Source organism: Dermacentor andersoni, chromosome 9 (assembly GCF_023375885.2).
Source record: "Dermacentor andersoni chromosome 9, qqDerAnde1_hic_scaffold, whole genome shotgun sequence".
In the NCBI taxonomy this organism is placed as follows: Eukaryota; Metazoa; Arthropoda; class Arachnida; order Ixodida; family Ixodidae; genus Dermacentor; species Dermacentor andersoni.
The window spans coordinates 21,696,220-21,704,573 of NC_092822.1; the positions used below are offsets into that span (position 1 = coordinate 21,696,220).

The 8,354-nt window shown below is 47.3% G+C and overlaps 1 long non-coding RNA gene across 1 annotated transcript; it reads right to left on the reverse strand.

Annotated features, from left to right (window-relative positions):
• Positions 1-1,712: 1,712 nt before the first annotated feature.
• On the reverse strand, positions 1,713-3,671 carry LOC126527244 (uncharacterized). The gene is made up of 3 exons (XR_011890125.1): positions 3,495-3,671; positions 3,011-3,206; positions 1,713-2,696 (listed from the first exon to the last, which is right to left on the reverse strand). It is a non-coding gene; the product is annotated as an uncharacterized lncRNA (long non-coding RNA).
• Positions 3,672-8,354: the final 4,683 nt, after the last annotated feature.

The window sequence follows — 8,354 nt, forward strand, 5'->3', positions numbered from 1 at the left end:
TGACAGTTTACCCGCCAGATCGTCATCACTATCACCAGGCGCGCGATAGAGGAGTCCGGCTGCAGCGTGACGCGTTTCTCAGCGTTCGCACACTCCAGCGCGCCGTGCATTTCGGAGGCCACCCTCGCGGCAATATGGCGCCGAGTGTTCTACGGGAAGCGCGAAAGAGAAGTCCTGCTGCAGTCACACGCCTCATACATAACTCGTTTCGACGGTGGCGATACGCTGTGTCGTTACATACCGATTCAATGCGAACGCATTGCCGTCGGCGCTCATCGTGGGATCGGTTCTACCTCAATTGTTTCTCCGTCGAACAGCTTGGCTAAAGTTTGCGGGGACACCCTATATATACATTGCCGCATACTCACTGACCCAAGCTATTCCGATGGTTGGTTTCGAACCCTGTTCCAACTCAGCAGAACAGCCCGACGCGCGCTGTTCATTCGACCACGAACTACCCAGTGACCCAGGTATCCGGGAAAACGGTTCGATGCAAACATGCATAGATATAAGATACGTAGATAGATACCATGCGCACCTGAATAGTGCGTGAACCAATGTAAGATTGCCAACGCGTTAAAGCTACACTGATGCTCTGCAATGTTGGGATCTGACGCGGAGCAAGGTAGCAGCAGTAATGAATGGGCCTTTTATCAAAACGTTTGCTTCGAGTTGCACAACATATGTAGCCAAAAATGGGATTCGCTATTTACTCAGAATGTTCAGAATGTAGCACCGCATATAGCTACCATGCCGACGTAAGACGTGGTATTCGAACTCGAAAGCAGTCAGTCATCAATGACGACAAGGCACCTTGACCACCTGTACGCAGAAAAGAAAAAAAAAAGTAAGAAAAGAACTGCGAGTGAATGAATGACTGGTTCTAACAATAAAAAAGGGGCATTTCTGTGATTTAAATCAAGAGCGTGGTGAAAAGCGAGTCACGAAAAAACCAATACCTGGCCGCAACTGAACTTTCCCAAAATCGGAAGAAACAAGAGGAGAAAGAGTGTCCATTGGTCATTCTGGGTAATGTCACGAGGACATGCTCATTTGTCAAGAACCAATCGATGTGTAAGTACCCTGTGTGCGCTTTTGCTCCCTTTGCAACGCTATGAACCTTCGAGAGAGACACAAAGGGGTGCTGCCATCTTTAGGAAAATCGCGACATCATAATGGCCTCTGAGATTATACGTGACCTATTTCCATTCAGGTTCTCGGGGGATGGAGGTTGATGCGCCGCGCGAACGAAAGGCGACAGCGCAGTAGTAGGCAACGGCATGAAGTTTAGCAGCGGGAATTAAACTAAAAACCGATATTAATGTAGTAAGGTGCTTAGAGTGCCGAGTTTGTGTTCGTACAGCTGACGGATCAAGGGATACACAAAAGAGCCAAACATTGTTGCGCCTTTTCTTTCCATCTGGGATGCAACTGTAGTAGTCGCACGAAGTATCCGCGGTAACTGAAATTTAGATTCGGGAACAGACGCTTTGCTCGAGTACAATTTCGTATTTCCTCGGATTTCATGCTGCGACAGCTCTTGTGGTTCGTGCTATGGTCAATGTATTTCGCAAAACATTTGGACGGACATCCTGAAAGTTGAGGTAGCCTAGGACTTCTGCAAAACGTATATGACCTAGCTGTTGCTCGACTTTAGTTTCCTAATTCCAGAATTAAATTACTCAAAAAGTTACTAAAAAAAAAAACGTCTTTATTTCTGCGTTTAATAGCCGAAGCCTTGCGGCAGAAAAGGGGTGCTCTATGGGGGAGGGGGACCGGTGCTCTCTTCTTCCTCGAGGTGGAGTGGTCCCGAGGTCGGCTCTGCAAAGAGGCAGCCAGGCCCTTCCTTTTCCCTGATGAAGTCCAGAAAAGCACGCCAAAGCTGGAGTGAGACCTTGGGCCCGATGTGCGATGGCGGGTCGAGCCACTCCTGGGCAGGGTGCCAGGTTCTTTCCCGCCCAGGGAGTGTAGTGTCCTTTCACGGACCGTGTCAAAGGCAGAGCAGCTCCACAGAAGATGTTCGGCCGTACCTCTGGCCGGGCATGCTGGGCACATAGAGCTCGGGTATGAGTGCGGGTTGATGAGGTGCAGCCTTGCTGGTGACAGAAGCTGGCCGGTCTGGGCACGACGAAGAAGAACCGCCTCTATCCTGCGAAATGTGCTCGGTGGGCGGCGATATAGTTTCTCAGGGTTGGCCAAATGCTGGAGAACGTTGTGGGACATGGCACCGCGCACAGTGTTACTCAAAAAGTTATTTAGTGAATCGTTTTCGTTAGCTACTTGGACAGTGCGATTTTTCATGCATGTCCGCCTCTTCGGTTAATGCACTTGAACAGGCCGAATTGCGCTTATTCTCCATGTTATGTTTAAAAAGAACTTGTAAAGACATGGTCTGTGAGCTAATGTGCGTGGTGAAGTTATAAGCGGTTGTCGGTGGTAATTCCACGGAGCCGACTATTTGCCGTACTTGCCTGCTCTGTAAATGCGTCTCTCCTTTCGCAAAGAGAGCTGTATCCAAGGAAAATGCAGCTTCACTCTTCTGGGCCAGTGGCGGTTGACCTCACTGCAGGTTCTGCTTGCACGCTGCTGTGTCTAGTTTCAATATGAGAAACTTGTGTCGATGCATCACACTGCAACACCACAAAAAGGAACAAGCTACATGGGCCCTTGAATGAACGGTTCTCTGTGTGAGTCATCTGAAACAGTCAGATTAACAGACATTATTGTCACATCTTATTATTGTGTTGTTATGATCAAACAGACCAAAAATATAAGCGTTGTAAGTTGTATGGGACAGTATACAAGTCATGGACAAAAACCTCTGAACCTATATCTGCATCAGTAGGAACTAGTTCGGTGCAGAAAAATATATATTGTAGAACAGAAAATAGCAACAACACGTAATCAGCACAACAGTTCATGTTAGCCAAGATTCACGTTCAAGATTTCTAGATGCGCCTGTTTGGAACACAAACCGACTGTGTACTGTGTAAAAGTACGGGCGTCTTACCACGGACGCAAACTTGTTGCATTCTTCCGACGCGGACGTGTCCCGTGCCGAGTCAGGACTGAAGGAAACGGTGGCTTCCAAGTTTGACGTTTCGTGGCGTTCTTCCAGGGCCGCTGTGTCGTGCTCTGAATTCAAGGAGACGACAGTTTGACACGTTGGAGCAGTGACTGGTCGCAGCGCGCTCCGTCGCTGAACCCTAGAAGAGAACAAGACAGAAAGCATGAGCGTTACTGCGTGATAAGGTGCCCGAATGCACCACAGAGGCAAAACTACGAAGTTTCACTTTCAAGGTTCCACGAAGTTTGTTTCCAAACTTGTACTCGGAAAACTTCTCTTACGTAGTGTTGCCCATGATTGGTCGCAGGCGCTGCGATTTCGCCTTTATCATGCAGATTATCACGCGTTACACTATTATTATTATTATTATTATTATTATTATCACGTTACACTAGTAAAAGTCGGCACGAAACTATCCTCTGCTTACCTTTCAAATCTTCCAAGTTTCGTCTGGGACAAAACGGCATCACTCTTTCTGTAGCAAGGTGGGAATATAGTTGGAATGTACGCTCGGTGCTCAGCGAGGTTGCTTCTCTCATTTCCCACGAAGTGAGCGCTGCATATTCGCGTTTCATTCATTTTCGGTTGCCACAGCTCTCCCTCTGGGCTGCTAGAGAGCAAGAAAATTTATGTCCGAATACATAAGGCGCACAGACTCGCATTATAAAGGCAAAAGGCGCAGCCCATCAGAAACAGGTCAAAAGAACGCAGACGACACACACGTTTGGCTCTTTGGTGTGTGTCGTCTGTGTTGCTTTGCCCTGTTTCTGATGCGCGACGCCTTTTCCTCCATCATGATATATCAAGAAGCCCAACGTGCAACATAATACCGGCATTAATCGATAGACATGTTTACTTTGCTCGGCGGACAGCTGCGATCCACCTTTGTCTTCTTTCAGTCTCGTACGATTTCCAAGGAAAACGGTAGAATTTGATCGGCGGCAGTTTTCCAGCAGTGTTGCTGTAGCTGTCGCGACAGCCATAAACGCAGCACAACGGCGCCATGCTTCCCTACGTTGTCAACGCGTGCACTTCGCATTTGCCGCCAACCTATAATCGCCGTCACCTGCGACAGAGGGCGCTACATGCGCGGCTTTAAGCAGCATGGCACGAGCCCTTATCATGCACGTTCGTATTTAGCCTCTTCACTTACAGCACTAGGAATCGACATTTACAGGGAAGTACGAGTATGGGCATATAAATCGTATTATAGTTTGTTTTTCCGTCTTTCGTAAGCGTAAGTTTGCTTCTTATCAGGGCGTAACCATGCCGCAATCAAACGATGAAACTTCAGAAGCCTGCCGCCCTCTATCGACAAAAGATCCAAGGATTTGGTAGCCTCCGAGACCGCAGTAGGCGTTGAGCCACGCAAGAAGGCATCGCAGTGGTTCTCCAGGCTCTTACGCTCACAACGCTCACAGCTATGCTCACGTTCTTAAATCTCCGAGACTCACAGTCCACTGCTCAATCGGAGACAATGTTTGGTTCCGGTAACGTCGGCTGAAGGCGTCAGTTTCGTTCTCGCAGCGCCATCCAAAGTGCAAATATCACCGGTAGATGGGGCTGCAACTCCAAGCGCGCCTCATATAGGCCTTTCTTTTTCCTCTCGCGGAAGTTTCAAATGATGGAAGCCGTACGCTGAGCGCGCGCCAGAGGTTTAACCTGTTTCGCAAGTTCACAATGTGTGTTCTGATTTAATCGCGAGGAACTTACGTAAACGTTCGACCGACTGTTAAACCAGGACGTCGGAGAGACTTCGCGCCACACTTGTACTATTTTTTTAATATTTATGTTTCAACTTTCTCGTTTTCACCTATCCGAAAATGACTTTTGTTGAACACCTCTCCGGTGCGTTACGAAACCGAGTTGGCCGTGGAGAAACAGGCGTAGGCTTAAATAGGCTTGGATTTATTTAGACATAGATGGACTTGACATACAGGCATAAGCAGGTAAATACTGTTCGGTGTTAATGCACCGGTAAACGTTTTGTCCATCGGAGGAAACTAGCCAAGGACGTGACAGCACGGATACCGGCCTTGCTGTCATGGCTGCAGCATTGGAATGATCAATGCCGATCATTAACACTAACATAACTATTTATTTATTTATTTATTTATTTATTTATTCTATCTTAACTTCAAGGCATATGCAAATATACATGACGGGGCAGAAGTTACAAGGGGTTACAGGGGGCAGTATTGGAAGTATCAGTACCCATGATCATCTCTAATAAAGCAATTTATTTATCTTAATTTATCTCATCCTCAAAACATCCACAGATATATATAGATGGTGGGCGAAAGAGCACTTGCAAGAAAATACAGTTTGCTGTATGTAAAACAATGATCTGCACTATTGCAGAAATATACACACATTTGTAAACAACCACATATATAAGCTCAATACATATCGATATGTTAATCAAAAAGCAAGGGACAACCGTCATAAAACGTTAAATAATTTGTTTACCGCTTTAAAATGAGAACAGCATCTGTGAAACTCACGGAACATGGCGGCAAGCTGTTCCAGTCTTTTGTGGTTTGTAGGAAACTTAATCAAATGAAGTATATCGGCGTGATGAGTGTAGAATGCTAATTATGTCATCAGAGGGAGTCAAATGTTCAGGTCAAATCTGTGAAGACAGAATGTTTCGCGTGGTAAAAAACAAAATACAAAAACAAACTAAATAAGTCCCGCTTTAAGGACTCCTCGGACTACAAGGTATTTAGCGGCGGGACAATGATGTTACTGCTCTTGAATACCCGATTTTTGCGGACACCAGAAAGAAACGCATACTAAGCCGTTTCAGTCTGATGAAGTACTATTTCAAAACTTTATTTGCTATAATCTTGCGACTATAGACTCACTACAAGAAGAGAAAGGAAAGGAAGCTAGAAGTTTCATTTACGAATTTCGTGTCGACAGCCCAGCGCCGGTACATCACTGTGACGTCACAGAATACGAGGTATATTGGGCCGGTGTGACTGAGCAAATGTTCTTGAAACTTATGTTCAGGTTTTTGCTCGTCTAGAATACAATGGAATCGTTATTTATACACAAATAAAAACTTACCTAGGCCCCGAACAGAACAATTGCCGTCACGTCAATATCGATGACGTCAGGGCAAGTCTGTGCGGGAACTCGAATGCGGCGTTGCCACTTGTCTCTCGTATTTTGCGCATTGTCTCGCTTGCCAAGACTCTTCTGGCATTAAGAGTGCCTTTTACGTATTGTGCAAGGATAATACAGCTCAAATATTTTGTTTTCTCTTTAGTTTAGTCGCGCTGAATTGATAAATTACACATATAAAGATACCTGAAGTGTCAATCCTACCGTGAACGAAGGAATGGTATAAGACAGAACAGACTCAAAAACTAAGAACGAGTGGTAAGGCTACGTGAAAGTTCCCCGCACGAGATTCCCGTGGCAATGTCATCCGCGATCGCATGGCGCACGCTGGTGTAATCTCGGATGCTACGCCCTGGCATGTTAAATTTTTTACAGACAATAGTCAGGGCTAGTTAACTTTTTTTACCGTTAAAAATACGGATTGTATTGCGTTCCTAAGGAACTAAAGACTCAATCTAGCAACGTTTCGTAACATTTGCCGCGCGCGCGCGCGCGCACACACACGCACACACACACGCACACACACACGCGCACACACACGCGCACACACACACGCGCACACACACACGCGCACACACACACACACACACACACGCGCACACACACACACACACACACACACACACACACACACACACACACACACACACACACACTCACACTCACACGCACACACTCACACTCACACTCACACGCACGCACACACGCACGCACACACGCACGCACACACGCACGCACACACGCACGCGCACGCGCACGCACACACGCACGCGCACGCGCACAGACACAGACACGCACACAGGCACAGACACGCACACAGGCACAGACACGCACACAGGCACAGACGCACACAGGCACAGACACGCACACAGACACAGACACGCACACAGACACAGACACGCACACAGACACAGACACGCGCACAGACACAGACACGCGCACAGACACAGACACGCGCACAGACACAGACAGGCGCACAGACACAGACACGCACACAGACACAGACACGCGCACAGACACAGACACGCGCACAGACACAGACACGCACACAGACACAGACACGCACACAGACACACACACACGCACACACACAGACACACACACACACAGGACCAGATACGCGAAAATAGTTTGAAATCCGGGATGATCACAGCGACGTAAAGGGGCAGGGGCTTAGGTAACTAATTGAAAAAGGCAAAGTGGCCCTTACATGATTATTAGTCAACCTATTCGGCCCATTTCATTATAAACACAACCTTCAATAAAATATCTCATCAGTCAGAGCACGTAAACATAGGAACAGTTCTTTTGCCGCTTTCTTTTTTTCTGTATCCTTTATATCGCCACTCATCGGCATCGAGATATCTTCAGTAAAGAGGCGCGTGGACAAACAACCAGACCTACGCATGGCTGCGGAATGGGAAAGAGGAGCACGGACAAGCAATTTCATCTGTTCATCGGTTCGAATTCGCTAACAAAGAATCATATCCTCTCAAAATTGTCAAAATTTCTAGTTATCCATTCGTTCCTATTCACTATCATTATCATTCGTTCCTATAAGTATCAATGCGTTGAAACTCCCGAATCCTGGTCCATCTCCCACCGTGGGTACGTGCCTCGTCTTGAAGGCCTATAAGCACATTGTTATCATGATCATTAAGTAGGTATAGGCCATTAACTACGTACGGGCTGGCGGACGGACGGACGGACGGACAGATAGATAGATAGATAGATAGATAGATAGATAGATAGATAGATAGATAGATAGATAGATAGATAGATAGATAGATATGCTCGGTGGTTTGGTGGAAAAACGGTGGATTGAATGGATAGATTCATCTGTTTCACGCGCGGGAGCCTTGTGGACATCGGGTTTTGACGTCCGTCGTTTGGGCAGTGCGTCTAGGTATGTGCTCGCACACGTAGATTCCCACGTGTGCACAGACGCGCACACGCGCTCAAACACACGGTCACGCCGAGCCGCACACCCGCACATGCGCAGTTACACCCGCCGACGCACACGCATGCAGACGCGCGCATCTTAAGCGAGTTTTTCTGTCCCCGCCATGATGCGGCGCAGATATCCAGCCGGGGCAGCTGGCGCCGAATAACACGTACCGCTTTATTTTTTCCCACGTGCAGTTGATGGCCGACGACG